The following is a 15,309-nucleotide window of genomic DNA, read 5'->3' on the forward strand; positions in this document are numbered from 1 at the left end:
CACACAGCACACACTACACTCACACACTGCGCACACAGCACACACTACACTCACACACTGCGCACACAGCACACACACTACACTCACACACTGCGCACACAGCACACACTACACTCACACACTGCGCACACAGCACACACTTCACTCACACACTGCGCACACAGCACACACTACACTCACACACTGCGCACACAGCACACACACTACACTCACACACTGCGCACACAGCACACACTACACTCACACACTGCGCACACAGCACACACTACACTCACACACTGCGCACACAGCACACACTACACTGCGCACACTACACACTACACTCACACACTGCGCACACAGCACACACTACACTCACTGCGCACACAGCACACACTACACTCACACACTGCGCACACTACACTCACACACTGCGCACACAGCACACACTACACTGCGCACACTACACTCACACACTGCGCACACAGCACACACTACACTCACACACTGCGCACACAGCACACACTACACTCACACACTGCGCACACAGCACACACTACACTCACACACAGCACACACTACACTCACACACAGCACACACTACACTCACACACTGCGCACACAGCACACACTACACTCACACTGCACACACTACACTCACACTGCACACACAGAACACTACACTCACACTGCACACACAGAACACTACACTCACACAGCACACACAGAACACTACACTCACACAGAACACTACACTCACACTGCACACACAGAACACTACACTCACACAGAACACTACACTCACACTGCACACACAGAACACTACACTCACACAGAACACTACACTCACACTGCACACACAGAACATTACACTACACTGCACACACAGAACACTACACCTACAATCACACAGAACACTACACCTACAATCACACAGAACACTACACCTACAATCACACAGAACATTACACTACACTGCACACACAGAACATTACACTACACTGCACACACAGAACACTACACCTACAATCACACACTCACCCGTCCGGATCTGCGGGCAGGTAGAGATGGAGCAGGACAGGGAGCAGCAGCCCCGCTGTCCACAGGTATCGCGGGGCCTGCGCTCTCGCTCCGGAGCGCTGCTGACACAGATCACTGTGTCAAGTGTCGCGCTTAGCGGTCCGGCTACACTACACTCACACACTGCGCACACACTACACTCACACACTGCGCACACAGCACACACTACACACTACACTGCGCACACTACACACTACACTCACACACTGCGCACACAGCACACACTACACTCACACACTGCGCACACAGCACACACACTACACTCACACACTGCGCACACAGCACACACTACACTCACACACTGCGCACACAGCACACACTACACTCACACACTGCGCACACAGCACACACACTACACTCACACACTGCGCACACAGCACACACTACACTCACACACAGCACACACTACACTCACACACAGCACACACTACACTCACACACTGCGCACACAGCACACACTACACTCACACACTGCGCACACAGCACACACTACACTGCGCACACTACACACTACACTCACACACTGCGCACACAGCACACACTACACTCACTGCGCACACAGCACACACTACACTCACACACTGCGCACACTACACTCACACACTGCGCACACAGCACACACTACACTGCGCACACTACACTCACACACTGCGCACACAGCACACACTACACTCACACACTGCGCACACAGCACACACTACACTCACACACTGCGCACACAGCACACACTACACTCACACACAGCACACACTACACTCACACACTGCGCACACACCACACACTACACACTACACTCACACACTGCGCACACAGCACACACTACACTCACACTGCACACACTACACTCACACTGCACACACAGAACACTACACTCACACTGCACACACAGAACACTACACTCACACAGCACACACAGAACACTACACTCACACAGAACACTACACTCACACTGCACACACAGAACACTACACTCACACAGAACACTACACTCACACTGCACACACAGAACACTACACTCACACAGAACACTACACTCACACTGCACACACAGAACATTACACTACACTGCACACACAGAACACTACACCTACAATCACACAGAACACTACACCTACAATCACACAGAACACTACACCTACAATCACACAGAACATTACACTACACTGCACACACAGAACATTACACTACACTGCACACACAGAACACTACACCTACAATCACACACTCACCCGTCCGGATCTGCGGGCAGGTAGAGATGGAGCAGGACAGGGAGCAGCAGCCCCGCTGTCCACAGGTATCGCGGGGCCTGCGCTCTCGCTCCGGAGCGCTGCTGACACAGATCACTGTGTCAAGTGTCGCGCTTAGCGGTCCGGCTACACTACACTCACACACTGCGCACACACTACACTCACACACTGCGCACACAGCACACACTACACACTACACTGCGCACACTACACACTACACTCACACACTGCGCACACAGCACACACTACACTCACACACTGCGCACACAGCACACACACTACACTCACACACTGCGCACACAGCACACACTACACTCACACACTGCGCACACAGCACACACTACACTCACACACTGCGCACACAGCACACACACTACACTCACACACTGCGCACACAGCACACACTACACTCACACACAGCACACACTACACTCACACACAGCACACACTACACTCACACACTGCGCACACAGCACACACTACACTCACACACTGCGCACACAGCACACACTACACTCACACACTGCGCACACAGCACACACTACACTCACACACTGCGCACACAGCACACACTTCACTCACACACTGCGCACACAGCACACACTACACTCACACACTGCGCACACTGCACACACACTACACTCACACACTGCGCACACAGCACACACTACACTCACACACTGCGCACACAGCACACACTACACTCACACACTGCGCACACAGCACACACTACACTGCGCACACTACACACTACACTCACACACTGCGCACACAGCACACACTACACTCACTGCGCACACAGCACACACTACACTCACACACTGCGCACACTACACTCACACACTGCGCACACAGCACACACTACACTGCGCACACTACACTCACACACTGCGCACACAGCACACACTACACTCACACACTGCGCACACAGCACACACTACACTCACACACTGCGCACACAGCACACACTACACTCACACACAGCACACACTACACTCACACACTGCGCACACACCACACACTACACACTACACTCACACACTGCGCACACAGCACACACTACACTCACACTGCACACACTACACTCACTGCACACACAGAACACTACACTCACACTGCACACACAGAACACTACACTCACACAGCACACACAGAACACTACACTCACACAGAACACTACACTCACACTGCACACACAGAACACTACACTCACACAGAACACTACACTCACACAGAACACTACACTCACACAGAACACTACACTCACACTGCACACACAGAACACTACACTCACACAGAACACTACACTCACACTGCACACACAGAACATTACACTACACTGCACACACAGAACACTACACCTACAATCACACAGAACACTACACCTACAATCACACAGAACACTACACCTACAATCACACAGAACATTACACTACACTGCACACACAGAACATTACACTACACTGCACACACAGAACATTACACTACACTGCACACACAGAACACTACACCTACAATCACACACTCACCCGTCCGGATCTGCGGGCAGGTAGAGATGGAGCAGGACAGGGAGCAGCAGCCCCGCTGTCCACAGGTATCGCGGGGCCTGCGCTCTCGCTCCGGAGCGCTGCTGACACAGATCACTGTGTCAAGTGTCGCGCTGAGCGGTCCGGCGCGCGCTGTGATCGCGCTACATTTACCTCTTTTGCAGCGCGCGCCGAGCCGCTCAGCCTGCGTGCTGCAAGGAATAATTGCCAAGCGTAACTTTACGCATGGCAATTATTTTGGGGGGTAATGGCGCCTCATCACGCGTCTATGACGCGTGGTGAGGCGTTAATGCGACCTCTGGGCAACAGTGACTCAAATCGCCACCCGTTACAACCAAGGTAGGCAGAAGAGCATCTCTGAACGCACAGTACGTCGAACTTTGAGGCAGATGGGCTACAGCAGCAGAAGACCACACCGGGTGCCACTCCTTTCAGCTAAGAACAGGAAACGGAGGCTACAATTTGCACAAGCTCATCGAAATTGGACAGTAGAAGATTGGAAAAACGTTGCCTGGTCTGATAAGTCTCGATTTCTGTTGTGACATTCGGATGGTAGGGTCAGAATTTGGCGTCAACAACATGAAAGCATGGATCCATCCTGCCTTGTATCAGTGGTTCAGGCTGGTGGTGGTGGTGTCATGGTGTGGGGAATATTTTCTTGGCACTCTTTGAGCCCCTTGGTACCAATTGAGCATCGTTGCAACGCCACAGCCTACCTGAGTATTGTTGCTGACCATGTCCATCCCTTTATGACCACAATGTACCCTGTAACATCTGATGGCTACTTTCAGCAGGATAATGCGCCATGTCATAAAGCTGGAATCATCTCAGACCGGTTTCTTGAACATGACAATGAGGTCACTGGACTCAAATGGCCTCCACAGTCACCAGATCTCAATCCAATAGAGCATCTTTGGGATGTGGTGGAACGGGAGATTAGCATCATGGATGTGCAGCCGACAAATCTGCGGCAACTGTGTGATGCCATCATGTCAATATGGACCAAAATCTCTGAGGAGCTTCCAGCACCTTGTTGTATCTATGCCACGAAGAATTGAGGCAGTTCTGAAGGCAAAAGGGGGTCCAACCCGTTACTAGCATGGTGTACCTAATAAAGTGGCCAGTGAGTGTATACCTCTCACACTACAACTGACCACACTGTACTCCACTTATATCATATATACCCCTCACACAACTGACTACACTGTACCCCACATATATCATATATACCCCTCACACCACAACTAACCGCATTGTATCCCCACATATATCATATATACCCCTCATACCACAACTGACCACACATATGTCATATATACCCCTCACACCACAACTGACCACACTGTGCCCCACATATATCATATATACCCCTCACACCACAACTGACCACACTGTACCCCTACATATATCATATATACCCCTCACACCACAACTGTCCACACTGTACCGCCACATATATCATATATACTGCTCACACCACACCTGACCACACTGTACCCTCACATATATCATATATACCCCTCACACCATTACTGACCACACTGTACCCCACATATATCATATATACCCTCACACCAGAACTGACAACACTGTACCCCTACATATATCATATATACTGCTCACACCACACCTGACCACGCTGTACCCTCACATATATCATATATACCCCTCACACCACAACTGACCACACTGTGCCCACACATAAATCATCTATACCCCTCATACCACAACTGACCACACATATGTCATATATACCCCTCACACCACAACTGACCACACTGTACCCCTACATATATCATATATACCCCTCATACCACAACTGACCACACTGTACCCCTACATATATCATATATACCCCTCATACCACAACTGACCACACTGTACCGCCCACATATCATATATACCCCTCACACCACAAATGACCACACTGTACCCCTACATATATCATATATACTGCTCACACCACACCTGACCACACTGTACCCTCACATATATCATATATACCCCTCACACCACAACTGTCCACACTGTACCGCCACATATATCATATATACTGCTCACACCACACCTGACCACACTGTACCCTCACATATATCATATATACCCCTCACACCACAACTGACCACACTGTACCCCACATATATCATATATACCCTCACATCAGAGCTGACCACACTGTACCCCACATATATCATATATACCCCTCACACCACAACTTACCACACCGTACCCTTTTATATCATACATACCCCTCACACCACAACTGACCACACTGTGCCCCTCACATATATCATATATACCCCTCACACCACAACTGACCACACTGTACCCCTATATATTATATATACCACTCACACCACAACTGACCACGTTGTATGCCAAATATATCATATATACCTCTGACACCACAACTTACCACACCGTACCCTTATATATCATATATATCCCTCACACAACAACTGACTACACTGTACCCCCACATATATCATATACACCCCTCACACCACAACTGACCACACTGTACCCCTATATATCATATATACCTCTGACACCACAACTGACCACACATATATCATATATACCCCTCATACCACAACTGACCACACTGTACCGCCCACATATCATATATACCCCTCACACCACAAATTACCACACTGTACCCCTACATATATCATATATACTGCTCACACCACACCTGACCACACTGTACCCCACATATATCATATATACCCCTCACACCACAACTGACCACACTGTACCCCACATATATCATATATACCCCTCACACTAGAACTGACCACACTGTACCCCACATATATCATATTTACCCCTCACACCACAACTAACCACACTGTACCCCACATATATCATATATACCCCTCACACCACAACTAACCACACTGTACCCGACAAATATCATATATACCCTCACACCAGAACTGACCACACTATACCCCACATATATCATATATACCCCACACCACAACCTACCACACTGTACCCTCACATATATCATATATACCCCTCACACCACAACTGACCACACTGTACCCTTATATATCATATATATCCCTCACACCACAACTGACCACACTGTGCCCCCACATATATCATATATACCCCTCACACCACAACTGACCACACTGTGCCCCCACATATATCATATATACCCCTCACACCAACTGACCACACTGTGCCCCCACATATATCATATATACCCCTCACACCACAACTGACCACACTGTACGCCCCACATATCATATATACCCCTCACACCACAACTCACCACACTATACCCCACATATATCATATATACCCCTCACACCACAACTGACCACATTGTGCCCCCCCATATATATTATATATACCCCTCACACCACAAATGACCACACTGTACCCCTACATATATCATATATACCCCTCATACCACAACTGACCACACTGTACCCCTACATATATCATATATACCCCTCATACCACAACTGACCACACTGTACCGCCCACATATCATATATACCCCTCACACAACTGTCCACACTGTACCCCCACATATATCATACATACCCCTCACACCACAACTGACCACACTGTACCGCCCACATATCATATATACACCTCACACAACTGTCCACACTGTACCCCACATATATCATATATACCCCTCACACCACAACTGACCACACTGTACCGCCCACATATCATATATACCCCTCACACAACTGTCCACACTGTACCCCACATATATCATATATACCCTCACACTAGAACTGACGACACTGTACCCAATATATATCATTTCTATGCCTCACACCACACCTGACCACACTGTGCCCCCACATATATTATATATACCCCTCACACCACAACTAATCGCACTGTGGACCACGAAACCATTCAGGCAGAGTCCCCAATACCTTTAATTTAGGCAGGGTCGACAGGTGCTTAAACTTTCAGAAATAAAGAAAAATAATTTCAAAGCAGCCAAACCCGCCACATGGCGTTTTTAAATTGATCTGAAACTGAAGTGGCAGGTCGTTTGGCCAAAACACAAATTTCCCATGCAACTTATGCGTTTCTATGGAAACACACATTTTTTGGCCAAACTCCCTCCAAATTGAGTTTCGGTTCCATTTAAAAACGCAACAAAAACACCACATGGGAATGCGCCCTGAGGCCGCACTTACCTGATACAACTCAAACTACATCACAATCAGTTCTGAGGACGTTTGGGTGCAGTTTCTTATTTAAACAGGTGAAAGACGTGAACTGAACGGGTGAAACATTTATTGAACATGTTTCCTGTTCTAAATGAAATTATCCTCTTTCATCTGTTACTTTTAGGCCGGCGCCACACGTAGAGCTTTTTCTGTGCTTGCAAACGCCTCGGCACGGCCCGATCGCTTCTGCGTTTCTATGGAAACGCCTGCGATCGGGAACGAGCCGCCGGTGTTTTGCGTTAAATTAAACTTCACCTACAACCACCTCACATCTAATGTAATGCCTTCCACAACCTGTGACCGCAGCCTGAACAACTACCATTACCCCTGCATCATGACTGAATACCACCACATCACTACCATTACCACTGCATCATGACTGAATAATACCTCCACACCTCTACCATTACCACTGCATCATGTCTGAATAATACCGCCACACCTCTACCATTACCACTGCATCATGTCTGAATAATACCACCACACCACTACCATTACCACTGCATCATGACTGACTAATACCACCACACCACTACCATTACCCCTGCATCATGACTGAATAATACCACCACACCACTACCATTACCCCTGCATCATGTCTGAATAATACCACCACACCACTACACCATTACCACTGCATCATGACTGAATAATACCTCCACACCTCTACCATTACCCCTGCATCATGACTGAATAATACCACAACACCACTACCATTACCACTGCATCATGACTGAATAATACCACCACACCACTACCATTACCACTGCATCATGACTGAATAATACCTCCACACCTCTACCATTACCCCTGCATCATGACTGAATAATACCACAACACCACTACCATTACCACTGCATCATGACTGAATAATACCACCACACCACTACCATTACCACTGCACCATGACTGAATAATACCGCCACACCACTACCATTACCACTGCATCATGACTGACTAATACCATCACACCACTACCATTACCACTGCATCATGACTGAATAATACTACCACACCACTACCATTACCACTGCATCATGACTGAATAATACCACCACACCACTACCATTACCACTGCATCATGACTGAATAATATCACCACACCACTATCATTACCACTGCATCATGACTGAATAATACCACCACACCACTACCATTACCACTACATCATGACTGAGTAATACCACCACACCGCTACCATTACCACTGCATCATGACTGAATAATACCACCACACCACTACCATTACCACTACATCATGACTGAGTAATACCACCACACCGCTACCATTACCACTGCACCATGACTGAATAATACCACCACACCACTACCATTACCACTGCATCATGACTGAATAATACCATCACATCGCTACCATTACCACTGCATCATGACTGAATAATACCACCACACCACTATCATTACCCCTGCATCATGACTGAATAATACCACCACACCACTACCATTACCACTGCATCATGACTGAATAATACCTCCACACCTCTACCATTACCACTGCATCATGTCTGAATAATACCGCCACACCTCTACCATTACCACTGCATCATGTCTGAATAATACCACCACACCACTACCATTACCACTGCATCATGACTGAATAATACCATCACACCACTACCATTACCACTGCATCATGACTGAATAATACTGCCACATCACTACCATTACTACTGCATCATGACTGAATAATACCGCCACACCACTACCATTACCACTGCATCATGACTGAATAATACTGCCACATCACTACCATTACTACTGCATCATGACTGAATAATACCACCACATCACTACCATTACCACTGCATCATGACTGAATAATACCACCACACCACTACCATTACCCCTGCATCATGACTGAATAATACCACCACACCACTACACCATTACCACTGCATCATGACTGAATAATACCTCCACACCTCTACCATTACCCCTGCATCATGACTGAATAATACCACAACACCACTACCATTACCACTGCATCATGACTGAATAATACCTCCACATCACTACCATTACCACTGCATCATGACTGAATAATACCTCCACACCACTACCATTACCAGTGCATCATGTCTGAATAATACCACCACACCACTACCATTACCCCTGCATCATGCCTGAATAATACCACCACACCACTACCATTACCAGTGCATCATGTCTGAATAATACCACCACACCACTACCATTACCACTGCATCATGACTGAATAATACCACCACACCACTACCATTACCCCTGCATCATGACTGAATAATACCGCCACACCTCTACCATTACCACTGCATCATGACTGAATAATACCGCCACACCACTACCATTACCACTGCATCATGACTGAATAATATCACCACACCACTATCATTACCACTGCATCATGACTGAATAATACCACCACACCACTATCATTACCACTGCATCATGACTGAATAATACCACCACACCACTACCATTACCACTGCACCATGACTGAATAATACCGCCACACCACTACCATTACCACTGCATCATGACTGAATAATACCATCACATCGCTACCATTACCACTGCATCATGACTGAATAATACCACCACACCACTACCATTACCACTGCATCATGCCTGAATAATACCACCACACCACTACCATTACCACTGCATCATGACTGAATAATACCACCACACCACTACCATTACCACTGCACCATGACTGAATAATACCGCCACACCACTACCATTACCACTGCATCATGACTGAATAATACCATCACATCGCTACCATTACCACTGCATCATGACTGAATAATACCACCACACCACTATCATTACCCCTGCATCATGACTGAATAATACCACCACACCACTACCATTACCCCTGCATCATGACTGAATAATATCACCACATCAATATCATTACCACTGCATCATGACTGAATAATACCACCACACCACTACCATTACCACTGCACCATGACTGAATAATACCGCCACATCACTATCATTACCACTGCATCATGACTGAATAATACCACCACACCACTACCATTACCACTGCACCATGACTGAATAATACCACCACACCGCTACCATTACCCCTGCATCATGACTGAATAATACCACCACACAACTACCATTACCCCTGCATCATGACTGAATAATACCGCCACACCACTACCATTACCACTGCATCATGACTGAATAATACCACCACACCACTACCATTACCCCTGCATCATGACTGAATAATACCACCACACCACTACCATTACCACTGCATCATGACTGAATAATACTACCACACCACTACAATTACCACTGCATCATGACTGAATAATACCACCACACCACTACCACTGCATCATGACTGAATAATACCACCACACCACTACCATTACCACTGCATCATGACTGAATAATATCACCACACCACTATCATTACCACTGCATCATGACTGAATAATACCACCACACCACTACCATTACCACTGCACCATGACTGAATAATACCGCCACACCACTACCATTACCACTGCATCATGACTGAATAATACCATCACATCGCTACCATTACCACTGCATCATGACTGAATAATACCACCACACCACTATCATTACCCCTGCATCATGACTGAATAATACCACCACACCACTACCATTACCCCTGCATCATGACTGAATAATATCACCACATCACTATCATTACCACTGCATCATGACTGAATAATACCACCACACCACTACCATTACCACTGCACCATGACTGAATAATACCGCCACATCACTATCATTACCACTGCATCATGACTGAATAATACCACCACACCACTACCATTACCACTGCACCATGACTGAATAATACCACCACACCGCTACCATTACCCCTGCATCATGACTGAATAATACCACCACACAACTACCATTACCCCTGCATCATGACTGAATAATACCGCCACACCACTACCATTACCACTGCATCATGACTGAATAATACCACCACACCACTACCATTACCCCTGCATCATGACTGAATAATACCACCACACCACTACCATTACCACTGCATCATGACTGAATAATACTACCACACCACTACAATTACCACTGCATCATGACTGAATAATACCACCACACCACTACCACTGCATCATGACTGAATAATACCACCACACCACTACCATTACCACTGCATCATGACTGAATAATACTACCACACCACTACAATTACCACTGCATCATGACTAAATAATACCACCACACCACTACCACTGCACCATGACTGAATAATACCACCACACCGCTACCATTACCACTGCATCATGACTGAATAATACCACCACACCACTACCATTACCACTGCATCATGACTGAATAATACCACCACACCACTACTATTACCCCTGCATCATGACTGAATAATACCCCCACACCGCTACCATTACCACTGCATCATGACTGAATAATACCACCACACCGCTACCATTACCACCGCATCATGACTGAATAATACCATCACACCACTACCATTACCACTGCATCATGACTGAATAATACCACCACATCACCATCATTACCACTGCATCATGACTGAATAATACCATCACACCACCACCATTACCAGTGCATCATGTCTGAATAATACCGCCACACCACTACCATTACCACTGCATCATGACTGAATAATACCACCACACCACTACCATTACCACTGCATTATGACTGAATAATACCACCACTACCATTACCACTGCATCATGACTGAATAATACCACCACACCGCTACCATTACCCCTGCATCATGACTGAATAATACCACCACACAACTACCATTACCCCTGCATCATGACTGAATAATACCGCCACACCACTACCATTACCAATGCATCATGACTAAATAATACCACCACACCACTACCATTACCCCTGCATCATGACTGAATAATACCATCACACCACTACCACTGCATCATGACTGAATAATACCACCACACCACTACCATTACCACTGCATCATGACTGAATAATACTACCACACCACTACAATTACCACTGCATCATGACTGAATAATATCACCACACCACTACTATTACCACTGCATCATGACTGAATAATACCACCACACCACTACCATTACCACTGCATCATGACTGAATAATACTACCACACCACTACAATTACCACTGCATCATGATTGAATAATATCACCACACCACTACCATTACCACTGCATCATGTCTGAATAATACCGCCACACCACTACCATTACCACTGCATCATGATTGAATAATACCACCACACCACTACCATTACCCCTGCATCATGACTGAATAATATCACCACATCACTATCATTACCACTGCATCATGACTGAATAATACCACCACACCACTACCATTACCACTGCACCATGACTGAATAATACCACCACACCGCTACCATTACCCCTGCATCATGACTGAATAATACCACCACACAACTACCATTACCCCTGCATCATGACTGAATAATACCGCCACACCACTACCATTACCACTGCATCATGACTGAATAATACCACCACACCACTACCATTACCCCTGCATCATGACTGAATAATACCACCACACCACTACCATTACCACTGCATCATGACTGAATAATACTACCACACCACTACAATTACCACTGCATCATGACTGAATAATACCACCACACCACTACCACTGCATCATGACTGAATAATACCACCACACCACTACCATTACCACTGCATCATGACTGAATAATATCACCACACCACTATCATTACCACTGCATCATGACTGAATAATACCACCACACCACTACCATTACCACTGCACCATGACTGAATAATACCGCCACACCACTACCATTACCACTGCATCATGACTGAATAATACCATCACATCGCTACCATTACCACTGCATCATGACTGAATAATACCACCACACCACTATCATTACCCCTGCATCATGACTGAATAATACCACCACACCACTACCATTACCCCTGCATCATGACTGAATAATATCACCACATCACTATCATTACCACTGCATCATGACTGAATAATACCACCACACCACTACCATTACCACTGCACCATGACTGAATAATACCGCCACATCACTATCATTACCACTGCATCATGACTGAATAATACCACCACACCACTACCATTACCACTGCACCATGACTGAATAATACCACCACACCGCTACCATTACCCCTGCATCATGACTGAATAATACCACCACACAACTACCATTACCCCTGCATCATGACTGAATAATACCGCCACACCACTACCATTACCACTGCATCATGACTGAATAATACCACCACACCACTACCATTACCCCTGCATCATGACTGAATAATACCACCACACCACTACCATTACCACTGCATCATGACTGAATAATACTACCACACCACTACAATTACCACTGCATCATGACTGAATAATACCACCACACCACTACCACTGCATCATGACTGAATAATACCACCACACCACTACCATTACCACTGCATCATGACTGAATAATACTACCACACCACTACAATTACCACTGCATCATGACTGAATAATACCACCACACCACTACCACTGCACCATGACTGAATAATACCACCACACCGCTACCATTACCACTGCATCATGACTGAATAATACCACCACACCACTACCATTACCACTGCATCATGACTGAATAATACCACCACACCACTACTATTACCCCTGCATCATGACTGAATAATACCCCCACACCGCTACCATTACCACTGCATCATGACTGAATAATACCACCACACCGCTACCATTACCACCGCATCATGACTGAATAATACCATCACACCACTACCATTACCACTGCATCATGACTGAATAATACCACCACACCACTACCATTACCACTGCACCATGACTGAATAATACCACCACACCACTACCATTACCACTGCATCATGACTGAATAATACTACCACACCACTACAATTACCACTGCATCATGACTGAATAATATCACCACACCACTACTATTACCACTGCATCATGACTGAATAATACCACCACACCACTACCATTACCACTGCATCATGACTGAATAATACTACCACACCACTACAATTACCACTGCATCATGATTGAATAATATCACCACACCACTACCATTACCACTGCATCATGTCTGAATAATACCGCCACACCACTACCATTACCACTGCAT

General features: G+C 46.3%; 1 long non-coding RNA gene across 1 annotated transcript in view; it reads right to left on the minus strand.

The window, feature by feature from the left end:
- LOC140075014 (uncharacterized) overlaps positions 1–8,180 on the minus strand; it is a 90,676-nt gene extending 82,496 nt beyond the window's left edge. The window contains exon 1 of the long non-coding RNA XR_011849327.1: positions 8,038–8,180. This is a non-coding gene — a long non-coding RNA (uncharacterized lncRNA). The remainder of the gene's footprint in view (positions 1–8,037) is intronic.
- Positions 8,181–15,309: the final 7,129 nt, after the last annotated feature.

The sequence above is a fragment of the Engystomops pustulosus genome, chromosome 8 (assembly GCF_040894005.1).
Source record: "Engystomops pustulosus chromosome 8, aEngPut4.maternal, whole genome shotgun sequence".
In the NCBI taxonomy this organism is placed as follows: Eukaryota; Metazoa; Chordata; class Amphibia; order Anura; family Leptodactylidae; genus Engystomops; species Engystomops pustulosus.